At 52.2% G+C, this 12,961-nt stretch overlaps 1 protein-coding gene across 7 annotated transcripts in view; it reads left to right on the forward strand.

Moving 5' to 3' along the window:
* The window catches only part of TNK2 (tyrosine kinase non receptor 2), a 105,675-nt gene that overhangs the window by 71,759 nt on the left and 20,955 nt on the right, over positions 1-12,961 (forward strand). The window lies entirely within an intron of this gene.

Genomic DNA, 12,961 nt, shown 5'->3' on the forward strand with positions numbered 1-12,961 from the left:
TAGGGACGCAGGTGGTAAGGTGGGTTAAACCAGAAGGTTGGCGGTTCGAATCCCCGCGACGGGGTGAGTTCCCGTTGCTCGGTCCCTGCTCCTGCCAACCTAGCACTTCGAAAGCACGTCAGAGTGCAAGTAGATTAATAGGTACCACTCCGGCGGGAGGGTAAACGGCATTTCCGTGCGCTGCTCTGGTTCGCCAGAAGTGGCTTAGTCATGCTGGCCACATGACCCAGAAGCTGTACGCCGGCTCCCTCGGCCAATAAAGCGAGATGAGCGTCGCAACCCCAGAGTCGTCCGCGACTGGACCTAACGGTCAGGGGTCCCTTTACCTTTACTAGTCTAGTGTTGCTTTAACCTTTCAAAAGTCTGACGTTATCGCTGTTAACTTTTTCACATGGGCCATCTTATTGCCTTATCTTTTTTCGTACATGGCTTTGAGCTCTGTGTGTGTTTGTGTGTGTTGATTTACAATCAAGTTGTGCATAGATTTTATGGAATAAATAGAATGAATTAATACATAAAGCTTTGTGGGCGGGATGCTCAGAAAGGCTTCGTCTTCGTGTGGGGTTCCTCGGAGGCATTTTAGCAGAGATTGGGCGGCCATCTGCCAGGGGTTCTCCACTCGTGATTCCTGCATTGCAGCGGGTTGGACTAGATGACCCCATGGGGTCCCTCCCAACCCTACGAGTCTGTGGCAGTGCCCTGCCCTTTGCCAGCCTGCGTGCCATGCCAAAGCAGTGCCGCCCGGGCTCTGGAGCGGCCGGCCTCCCTTGCCAGGGCCCCTCTCTGAGTCACTCCTTTCCCCGGAGTGTGATTTCTGCCTTGGCTTGCGTACCCTCCAGTGCTCGGCGAGCCACGTTCTCTCGCACGCCCCCGCTCTGGCTGCCGCTCCCTGCCACCCACGCTCACCTGATCCTCATGCCCGCAGAGGAGACGGCACCGGCTGGCTGGCTGGCTGGCTGGCTACCCTGGGACGGTTTCCCCAGAAGACCTGGCAACTGCAGAAGGGTTTTCCGAAAGAGGCGATTGTACTGCCCAGGGTGGCAGCAGGCTGGCATGAGGAGAAGCTGGAAGGGGCGAAGGGGGCACCCCTATCCATCTGGATGCCAGGGGGCCCTGGAGGTGGGCGTCCCACGGGCACCTGGTTGGCCATTGTAAGAACAGGATTTTTAGAGAAAAGGACAATGAGAGAGTTGTAGAAATACTATGCAAGAGAGAGGGGGGGCTTTTGATGAATTTGGATTTGAGGGGAGTGGGCCGGGGGGGTTGGGGGAGGGACCCATCAGATTTCCATTCTCCTGCCCTCGCTGTGTGTACCAGTCCTGGCATCTCCAGATTGATTCCTGCGTTGCCAGGGGTTCGACTAGATGACTCTAGGGTTCCCTTCCAACTCTGCTGTTCTGTGATTCAGTGGCAAGGATATCAGGGGGGCAGGACTAGGAACGGGTCTCTTTTCTCCCAAATAATAATAATAATAATAATTTATTATTTATGCCCCGCCCATCTGACTGAGTTTCCCCAGCCACTCTGGGCGGCTCCCAATAAAATGTTAAAAACAGTACAGCATTAAGCATTAAAAACTTCCTTGAACTTCAGATGTCTTTTAAAGATAGGATAGCTGCTTATTTCCTTCACATCTGAAGGGTGGGTTTTCCACAGGGTGGGCGCCACCACCAACAAGGCCCTCTGTCTGGTTCCCTGCAACCTCACTTTTCGCAGTGAGGGAACCGCCAGAAGGCCCTCGGCGCTGGACCTCAGTGTCCGGACTGAACGATGGGGGTGGAGCCGCTCCTTCAAGTCTACTGGACTAAGGCTGTTTAGGGCTTTCAAGGTCAGCACCAACACTTTGAATTGTGCTCGGAAACGTCCTGGGAGCCAATGCAGATCTCTCAGAACCGGTGTTATGTGGTCCCGGCGGCCGCTCCCAGTCACCAGTCTAGCTGCCGCATTCTGGATTAATTGCAGTTTCCGGATCACTTTCAAAGGTAGCCCCACGTAGAACGCATTGCAGTAGTCCAAGCGGGAGATAACTAGACCAAGGGTTTGGTGAGTAGCTATGGCTGCCTCCTCTGCCAGCTGGAGGAGATGCTCTTGGTCTGCCCCTCCCATCAGCCCCCGCTGATGGGATTTGTGGTCCAGCACATCTGCCTTGCTCAGACGCCCACCTGGAGTCCCGTGTCCAGTTCTGGGCGCCACAGCTTAAGGAGGATGTTGACAAGCTGGAAGGTGGGCAGAGGAGGGAGACCAAGATGATCAAGGGTCTGGAAACCAAGCCTGATGAGGAACGGTTGAAGGAGCTGGGCGTGTTTAGCCTGGGAAAGAGGAGGCTGAGAGGAGATACGAGAGCCATCTTCAAATATCTCATGGAAGAGGGAACCAGCTTGTTTTCTCCTGCTCTGGGGGGTAGGACTCGAACCCGTGGCTTCAAGTTAAAGGAGATTCTGACTAAACATCGGGAAGAACTTTCTGACAGCAAGAGTTGTTCGATAGGGGAACGGAATCGGAAGCTGGTAGACTCTCCTTCCATGGAGGTTTTTAAGCAGAGGTTGCCGGGAATTCTTTAGCTGTGATTGCTGCATTCTAGCGGGTTGGAGTGGATGATCTTTGGGGGGCTCCCTCCCAACTCTACCATTCAGACTGTCAACGGAATGCCAGCGGAAGGACGAAACACAGAGGTTGGGCCCATCCCTGGAGCTCCCTTTCCTGCCCCTCTGCGGCTGACTCCGTTGCCCACAGCTGCAGGCTCAGTCCGTCTCCCCCTCCGAGCAGCGGCCGTGGGCCAGGGCGGGACGGTGTGTCTCCAGGGACCGGCTTTCGCTGCCGCCTGCCTCTCCGTGACTCTTGCTCCTGGGCTGGGCAGCCTTAATTGTAGGGAGTTGGCTGGTAACCAGAGCCAGCGACGAGGGCGTAGCGCTGAGCATTACGTCACGGCCCTGCTGAGTGACAGGGCTGAGCGCATAAACAGCCCTTCCTCCCTGCCTCTCTCTCACACTCGGGACGCGGTGGTGGGAGAGACTCGGGCTTCCCTGCCGGCTGGGAGGCTCGCATGAGGATCCGGCGTCGATTCTCCTCGGGGAGACCCAGCGCAGGTGATGCTTCTGACAGGGAGGGGAAACCGAGGCCGGTGGGTGGGTGGAACTGCAGTCCACTGCCAGAGGCAGTGAGAGCTGCTGCTCTCGCACCCGGGTCCTGCTTTGGGGTTTCCCATCGGGGCGTCCGGTTGCCCCCTTTGAGAACAGGCCTTCTGGAGGAGATGGGCTGCCCCGCTTTGGCCAGCCTCTCCTCATGTTCTCAAGGGGCTTCACATGCACAAGGCTTTGCTGCCGGTTTGCCAGCCGTCGCTTTGCTGGTGGTCGTTGCTCTGCAAGGCAGGTGAGCACAATTTGGCAGCTGGGGTTGCGGGTTCAAGTTCCGCCGTGCCGCTTTGTTGGTGCCAGCCGTGCCTTGGCTCAACCTATCTGTTTGTCACCCCAACCCATTGCTTGGGCGGCGGGGAAATGGAGAACTAACTAGACCAAATGCTTTAACTGAGATTCCTGCATTCCAACGGGTTGGACTGGATGACCTTTGGGGGGCCCCTTCCAACTCTGCAATTCTCTGATTCAAATGTGAGTCGGATCTTTGAACGCTTTGTTTTTTTCTTTTAAGTGGACTTCCTTTGCATGTTGTTGGTTTAGGACATAGGAAGCTGCCTTATGCTGTGTCAGACCATAGGTCAGTATTGCCCGCACGGACTAGCAGCAGTTCTCCAGGTTTTCTTTCTCAACCCGACCTGGAGACACCATTGGGGACTGAACCTGGGATCTTCTGCATGCAAGGCAGCTGCCCAGCGCACTGAGCTGCAGCTCTAGGAAGCGTGAAATGCGCATGCCCATTTGCACCCTGCCCTGGTCTCCTGCTCGCCTGTGCAGCAACTGCAGGCAAGAGTTGGCTTAAGACTGTTTGAAGCGGGGAAAATAACTATGGGCAGCTCCTCTTCCATTAGCTGACCTGGTGCAGAATCTGCTAGGAAGCTCACGTGCCTGTTGCTTAATTTTAGCCAGTCTTGTCCAGAGTTTCCCGTTGGTTTGCGACCCCTGGAGTGGACCTCAGTCTGCTGCCTGCTGTTTGGCTGCCCTTAAGAGCAGATAAGGTAAAGGGTAAAGGGACCCCTGACCATTAGGTCCAGTCGTGGCCAACTCTGGGGTTGCGGCGCTCATCTCGCTTTACTGGCCGAGGGAGCCGGCGTACAGCTTCCAGGTCACGTGGCCAGCATGACTAAGCCGCTTGTGGCGAACCAGAGCAGCACACGGAAACGCCGTTTACCTTCCCGCTGGAGCAGTACCTATTTATCTACTTGCACTGGCGTGCTTTCAAACTGCTAGGTTGTCAGGAGCAGGGACAGAGCAACGGGAGCTCACCCCGTCACAGGGATTCGAACCGCCAGCCTTCTGATCAGCAAGTCCTAGGCTCTGTGGTTTAGACCACAGTGCTACCCGCGTCCCTTTAAGAGCAGATACATCGCTTCTTTTGCATTCAGTACTTGGCTGAGCTTTGGGGGTGGCACGATGGGAGAGCTTTTGCTTTTTGGCTAACCAGAGTCCCCCTTTGAAACTTTGCCTAGTTTACACTCTGATTGGTTCAGAATAAGCCGGGGTCGAACTGTGGTTGATAGAAGCATAGAATAAGCAGCTATCTTGTCTTTAAAAGACATCTGAAGGCAGCCCTGTTTAGGGAAGTTTTTAATATTTTATGCTGTATTGTTTTTAACACTTGATTGGAAGCCGCCCAGAGTGGCTGGGGAAACTCAGCCAGATGGGCAGGGTATAAATAATAAATTATTATTATTATTATTATTAATTGTAGAGTGACCCCAGGGGGTCATCTAGGCCAAGGGTCGGCAAGGTTTACCTCGCCTGGGCCGGTTCACTCCGGCGGAGAACCCTCCGTGTGCCGGATCGTGCGCACACCCGTGATTTCCAACGTCTGCGTCTGCGCAGATGCGCAGCACCAGCGGAAGCAAGTCCCTGCGCCAGGCTGCGCCGGTTTAGTGCAACGCCCGGGGACTCACCAAGTAGGCAGCTTGGTTTGGGGGTGGCTCGGGGGCCGGTTAAATGACCCCTGTGGGCCGCTTGTGGCCCATGGGCCTTAGGTTGCCGATCCCTGATCTAGCCCAAACCCCTGGAATGCAGGAATAATGATCCTGGCTTGTACATTAACCACCATCCTGGCTTGCGCATTCCACCCAGGCCCAGTTGGAAAGTGAAAGGGATGGTTTCTGATTTCCTTTCAGGCCTGCCAGAGGATGACAGATGGGTGCAAAGAGTTCAGGAGTCCGAGGTTTAAGCACATTAAGGCTTTAAAAAAAACATGGTTCAGCCTTCGTCATCTTGCCGCTGAAGTCATCTTGCCTCGTTTTGTCTCCTCCGATGGGCAGAGGGGTCTCCGAACACAAACACCCTTTAATTGGAGGTGCAGGGAATTTAATATATGAAGCTGCCTGTTGGGTCCATCTAGCTCAGTATGGCCTACCCTGACTGGCAGCCTCTCTCCAGGGGTTCAGGCAGGGGGTCTTTCCCAGCCCCCCGTGCCAATTCTAGAGATGGGGCCTACTCTATCACCAAACCACGATCCGTCCACCTCTCTCACGCAAACCCCAGAGCCTCACCAAATTCTGCCTTGGTCAGACCCCAGCTGGAGTCCTGTTTCCCGTTCTGGGCAGCACAATTTAAGGAGGATATCGACAAAGTGGAAGGTGTGCAGAGGAGGGCGCCCAAGATGATCAGGGGTCTGGAAAGCAAGCCTGATGAGGAACGGTTGAAGGAAATGGGTATGTTTAGCCTGGAAAAGAGGAGACTGAGAGGAGATAGGAGAGCCATATTCACATACCTCAAGAGCTGTCAAATGAAAGATGGGGAAACCTTGTTTTCTCCTGCTCCGGAAGGTAGGACTCGAACCCATGGCTTCAAGTTACAAGAAAGGAGATTCAGACATTAAACATTAGCAAGATCTTTCTGACTGCAAGAGCTGTTCGAGAGTGAAATGGGCTCCCTCGGAAGATGGTGGGAACTCCTCCATTGGAGGTTTTTAAGCAGAGGTTGGGTGGCTATCTGCCATGGATGCTTTAGCTGAGATTCCTGCATTGCAGCGGGTTGGGATAGATGACCACTAGGATCCCTTCTGACAATTCTGCGATTCTATGAACACTGCTTCTAACCAGGCCTTCCAGTTAGTGGGTATAAACTGCAAGAGCCCTGGCCTTTTTCAGGGCTCCATCTGCCAGGAACCCCAGATTTGGAGCCTACTTGGAACTGGTGGGAGTTGCGCAGATGTAGAGATGAGCAGGAGTCCTGGTGATTAATCTGCCCGTTGTATCAGTTCTCGATTATATAATGTGCTTCGGGTCCTTGTCTGCCTGACGTGTCTCAATCTGGCTGTGCTCTTAACTTCTCTTGTTCCCTCTTGTCTCGAGCTCTTATTGTTGTTGTTGCAGTTTCTAATTAATCAAATGCGCTTCCTGCCCTGCCTTCCAAGGAACTCAGGGTGCCCCCCCCCCCTTTCCCAGTCATATCACCTGTACAGTTTAATGCAGAGGCAGGGAGCCTTTCGCCCTTCAGGTGCTTCCGCTTGCAGCTCCCATCAACACCTGCCAGCAGGTACGATGGGCACTGAGACATAGCTGTCAACCGTCCCTTATTCGGCGGGAAACTCCCTTATCCCAGCGCTGTGTCCAGCTGCTGTCCCTTATTGATGATGTCCCTTAAATTTCCCGGGTTTCAAAGGAAGCAGCTCCTCTCCCTCCATCCCTGCCGGCCAGGGAGGAGGGAGGCTCCAACTGGGTTGCTTGGCTGCGTTGCTCACCCAATAAGGAGTCTAAGAACGACTGGGGGGTGGAGCTTGCATGCCTTGCGCCCATCAAATCGGCCACGTTGCCTGGGGATTCGTCTTTGCTCAGCGCTTCCCAGCAGAGAGGTGACGGTGGTTTTCCTTGCTGCATCCCCTTTGTCGGGTTGCTGCGCTGTGGGAACCACCGCTTGAGGCTTCGTTTGGCTGCTGGCTGGGCTTTCTGCCTTTGGCTCGGAAGGGGCTCATAAGTTGAACATACCTGTGCCCGGAAAATCCCTTATTTTGGCTGCTGATCCCTTATTTCCGAGGCTGCTGGTCCCTTATTTTCAAATCTGTAAGTTGACAGCTATGCACTGAAATCCTGCAACACCTGGACAAGCAGGTCTTCCCCTCCCGTTTTTGTGACAGACCCCATTGCCCTGCCTGCCGAATTCGGCCCTTTTTTGTGGGAGTGACCATAGCTGAGCCACAGAGCACACCTGCTTTGCATGCAGAAGGTCAACCGCTGGCACCCTTTCCAGGAGAGGCTCACTGCCTGAAATCCTGGGAACCGCTGCTGCCAGCCAGTGTGGGCAACACTAGGTCGACCAATGGTCCGAGTTACTGTGTTCACATTTAAACAAAGCCTCCGCGAGGACCAGGATCTTACGTTGTTTTTAGAGGAAGGACTGTCGTTCAGAGGTGGGGCAGCTGCTTTTTGTGGGAAGCAGAAGACTCCCTGCCTGCACTCCTCGACAGCCGCTGCCAGTCAGAGCAGACAGTATTGGGGTAGATGGACCAAGGGTCAGGCTCAGTATAAGGCTATTTGGCTCCAGCTATGGCTCTCTCCACTCTCTTTTCCTTCCTTGCAGCCGCGGGGAACAGGGAATCCAGAATTAGCACCAAAGGGGGCTTGTATAAGCCATAAAATAAAATAAAATAAAATAAAATAAAATAAAATAAAATAAAATAAAATAAAATAAAGAATCCAAACCTTTCAATAGCTGTCTGGGCCCTCTAGCACCGTAAATGAGGAGGATTGGGTTGCATTGGAGAGGTTGGGATTTTCCAGCTGTGGGTCCTGCGTTGCAGGGGGTCAGACTAGATGGCCTTTGGGGGGTCCCCTTCATCTCTTCATCTCTACAGCTCTTTGATTTTATGACTACTGAGCAAAGCAACAGTGAGTCTTAAGAGGAGATCGGATAAAGACTCCGCTGTGAATTAAGTTCAGCATGCTCAGTCCAGCCGTTGGTTCGCGAAAGTGTTCACCTTCCGCCCTCTCGTAAAATATCGGGGCGCCACACAGCCCAGTGGAAAACGTAGAAGCCCTTTAAAAAGGCAGCACAGAACCGTGTTGGATTGGGGCGACTCTCAGGGTTGCTCCGAACTCGGCTGCTCTCGGTTCACGCTCGTGTGCTCAGAGCCACCCAGGCAGAGCAAACTCCCGGTGACTAAGCGCTGCAGGTGACTTTGCACACTTTTCAGGGACCCCTCCTCTGTGGGCATGAATCACCCTCAGCAGCAACGTGACTGCAGTGCTTATAAGCTAACTTCCTCCATGGCAGATTTCCCCCTCGCATAGAAAGGTTTTGAGCATACGATCTAGTTTTAAAACTCTGCATAATCTCTTGACGTAAATGCCAATGGACCGGACTTGGTTGGTTGTTAGATATATATCCCAGGAGCTCAGGATGGGGGCTATATGGATCTGTCCCTGCACCACCAACGTCCAGCTTTAGCCTCACAGCAACCCTGTGAGGTAGGTGATAATAATAATAATAATAATAATAATAATAATAATAATAATTTTATACCCTGCCCTCCCCAGCCAAGACCGGGCTCAGGGCGGCTAACACCAGGTATAAAAACAATTGATTGAAATACAACTTAAAAACAAGATTAAAACACAACATTAAAATGCAGGCTCATTTCAGTAGAAACTCAAATCAAAAACTTTGGTTAGGCTGAGAGGCATTGAGCTTCCTGGCTAAGTGGTGATTTGAACCTGCAGGGTTCCAGCTCAGTATTCCAACCACTAAACCAAAGTGGAGATGAATGGGGTTTTTCAAACCCAATATTTATTCTAGAAATAGTTGTGTCATAGCTCATGGGAACTTATGGGAGCTGTTCAAGAGCTCGGGTGTGCAGGAGAAGTTCCCCAGCAGGCAGAAGACCATAATACGAGCCCTGAAGCAGCAGGATTAGGCCAAAGAAGAGGCCCATCTAGTCCAGCATCCTGTTCCCAATTCTCCTAAAAAACATGAGAAGTCTAGATAGAGTGCTTCTGGACCTGGAGGTTCCATAAGAACAACAGGAGAGCCTCCTGCCCCAATGGGAAGCCGTCCAAGTTGGTGGCCGTTGTGGCAGGGAGTTCCACAGGTTAACACGGCCGCGCTGTGCTGTTGCTGCGGCCGGAACTCCGAGCAGGTGCTCTCTGGCTGCTAAGAGTGCAGGCTGGAAGACGGCTGTCTCCTGAAGTTACCTAGTGAGTCACTCGCTTGCAATCAGGGCTGGCTCACCCCCTTTCCTGTTTACCTTCTCGATGAGTCGTCTTTCTGTGCCAACTTATTACTCAGAGTGGAGGGCGGGAGGGCGGCAGCGAGAGGCGGGGCCGGCCCCTCCTCCCTTGTGAACACGGAGCGGCTCGGTTCTGGGTTAACAGTCTCACACTCGGGGCAACGAGGAACGGAGCAAAGGTTTCCCAATCGCCGAGAGGCTGCTTAATCAGGCTGGAATTCGTGGCACGCCGAAAGCAAAACATAAGGCTGTATGGCTGTACACACTCCACATAGTTAAAGGACCCCTGACCATTAGGTCCAGTCGTGGCTGACTCTGGGGTTGTGGCGCTCATCTCGCTTTATTGGCCGAGGGAGCCGGCGTACAGCTTCCGGGTCATGTGGCCAGCAGGACTAAGCCGCTTCTGGCAAACCAGAGTAGTGCACAGAAATGCCGTTTACCTTCCCGCCGGAGCGGTACCTATTTATCTACTTGCACTTTTGACGTGCTTTCGAACTGCTAGGTTGGCAAAGACCGAGCAACGGGAGCTCACCCCGTCATTGCGGGGATTCGAACGACCGACCTTCTGACCGGCAAGTCCTAGGCACTGAGGTTTTACCCACAGCGCCACCCGCGTCCATATAGTTAGAGCACGCTTAAAGCACCTGGAGAAAAATCCTGGAAACTGTAGTTTATCCTCTCTCAGAGCGACAATTCCCCAAACCGTTGCCAAACTACAGTTCCCAGGATTCTTTGGGTTTCGAATCACTGCAAGCTTCTTCAGTGGGGAAGTTTCCAATGTATTTCGAACTTTAAAGCAGCTGCTGATATTTTTCCTGTTCCATCAGTCAATTAAGAATGCATATTTCCATAGTACAGTCGTACCTTGGTTCTGGAACGCCTTGCGACTCAGAACGTTTTGGCTCCCGAACGCCGCAAACCCAGAAGTGAGTGTTTCGGTTTACGAACGTTTTTCAGAAGCCAACTTTACGGCGCGGCTTCCGATTGGCTGCAGGAAGCTCCTGCAGCCAATCAGAAGCTGCGCCTTGGAATTCTAACATTTTCGGAAGTCGAACAGACTCCCGGAACAGATTCCGTTCAAGAACCAAGGTAGGACTATAGTTGATTTCTGATTCTAACATTGTTCTTTTTTGTCGTATATGGTTTCATGTATAACTGTTGTAAACATCTCTGTAGTTGTTGTTTTTAAATGAACACCAATATATAAATATTTTGCAATTAAAAAAATAAACTACTTGGTGAGAGCAATGAGGTAAATAGAATCGTAGAATTTTAGAGTTTAAAGGGACTTTGAGGGTCATCTAGTCCAACACTCTGCAGTGCAGCAAACTTTCGCCCAACATGAGTCTCGAACCCAAACCCTCTACCAAGTGGGATGTGGGTGGCGCTGTGGGTTAAACCACAGAGCCTAGGACTTGCTGATCAGAAGGTCAGCGGTTCAAATCCCCATGACGAGGTGAGCTCCCGTTGCTCTGCCCCAGCTCCTGCCAACCTAGCAGTTCGAAAGCACGCCAGTGCAAGTAGATAAATAGGTACTGCTCCAGCGGGAAGGTAAACGGCATTTCCGTGCGCTGCTCTGGTTCGCTAGAAGCGGCTTAGTCATGCTGGCCACGTGACCCGGAAGCTGTACGCTGGCTCCCTCGGCCAATAAAGCGAGATGAGCGCCGCTATCCCAGAGTCGGCCACGACTGGACCTAATGGTCAGGGGTCCCTTTACCTTTACTCTACCAACTGAGCTATTCCATCTCATGGCAGAGGGATTATCCCGGTATCTTGAACAGCTTGGCTCTCATACTTTTACCGAAACTTTGTTCCTCTGTTCCTGAGGCGAGTCTGCCATAATAATATATCATTTAAAATTTGGGAGTGGGTCTGAGAAGCTACAACCCTTAGCAGAATACATTTCATTGCCTTGCCATTCAAGTCCTGTAACAAACAGAAAAGAGGAGCGTTATTTGATTTTCACGTTGTCTGCAGCTAGTTTGCGAAATGTGGCTTGCCTGGTCTGTTCACCCTGCCGTGGAATAATGTTGGGTGTATCCTGTGTTTGGAGCTCCTAGTGCTTTCTGGTTTCTGACTTTTCCCACTTTCCGTATGTTCTACAAAGCTTAGTAAAAAAAATTATATATATATGGTGAGAAAAGGGCTTGAAAAGTGGGGTGAAGAGCCTGTTTTCAGAATATTCAGTGTCAGCTCACAGAAATCATGAAAAGCGTGCCTCCCGCTTGCACTGATTCCCTTGTTCCTGCCCATTCTGGAACTTTTCCCTCGGAAGCATCAGGAAATTCCACCGTGAAAGGCAGCCGATGTCACAGGGTTGCAAACCGTAAATTTCTTACTGGAATGGTGACTCAGTGAATGGCTTTTTTCTCGGACTGTTTGGCTGGTTGCCACCCCTGCTTTGAGTCAGGGAGGAATTCCCCCCTGTTCCCCAGCCAGGTGGGGAAGGGATGCAAGTCGCTCAGCGCTGGAGCGTCTGTTTGGATGCAGAAAGCCCAGGTTTGCAGCATCTCTGGGTTGGGCTGGGAAAGGCTCCCTGGAGGGCTGCTGCCAGTCAGAGTTAGAAGGATCAGCTGCCTATATTCCTAAGGCCATGTTGGCTAGTGAGTTGGTGCATTGTCCCTCTGTAATGTGTGGCTTGACTTGCTTGCTCGAGCTTTTGCCCTGTAGGCACCCCTTGAGATTGCCTTTCTTTGCGCTTTGGATAGAGAAAAGCTTCCCTCCCTCTCTCCTAATACTCGTAAGCAAAGCTGAATGTTGGAAGATTCAGGACAGGCAGCGCACAGTTAAATTACGGAACTCCCTGCCACAAGGGTCAGAGATGGCCACCAACTTGGGTGGCTTTAATAATAATAATAATAATAATAATAATAATAATAATAATAATAATAATAATTTATTATTTATACCCCGCACATCTGGCTGGGCTTCCCCAGCCACTCTGGGCGGCTTCCCCAAAAATATTAAAATACTGTAATACATCAAACATTAAAAGCTTCCCTAAACAGGGCTGCCTTGAGATGTCTTCTAAAAGTCTGGTAGTTGTTCTCTTTGACATCTGGTGGGAAGGCGTTCCACAGGGAGGGCGCCACTACCGAGAAGGCCCTCTGCCTGGTTCCCTGTAACTTGGCTTCTCGCAGTGAGGGAACCGCCAGAAGGCCCTCGGAGCTGGACTTCAGTGTCCGGGTAGAACGATGGGGGTGGAGACGCTCCTTCAGGTATACTGGACCGACGCCGTTTAGGGCTTTCAAGGTCAACACCAGCACTTTGAATTGTGCTCGGAAACGTACTGGGAGCCAATGTAGGTCTTTCAAGACCGGTGTTATATGGTCTCGGCGGCCGCTCCCAGTCACCAGTCTAGCTGCCGCATTCTGGATTAGTTGTAGTTTCCGGGTCACCTTCAAAGGTAGCCCCACGTAGAGCGCATTGCAGTAGTCCAAGCGGGAGATAACCAGAGCATGCACCACTCTGGTGAGGCAGTCCGCAAGCAGATAGGGTCTCATCCTGCGTACCAGATGGAGCTGGTAGACAGCTGTCCTGGACACAGAATTGACCTGCTCCTCCATGGACAGCTGTGAGTCCAAAATGATTCCCAGGCTGCACACCTGGTCCTTCAGGGGCACAGTTACCCCATTCAGGACCA

This window comes from Podarcis muralis, chromosome 6 (genome assembly GCF_964188315.1).
Source record: "Podarcis muralis chromosome 6, rPodMur119.hap1.1, whole genome shotgun sequence".
NCBI classification, from domain to species: Eukaryota; Metazoa; Chordata; class Lepidosauria; order Squamata; family Lacertidae; genus Podarcis; species Podarcis muralis.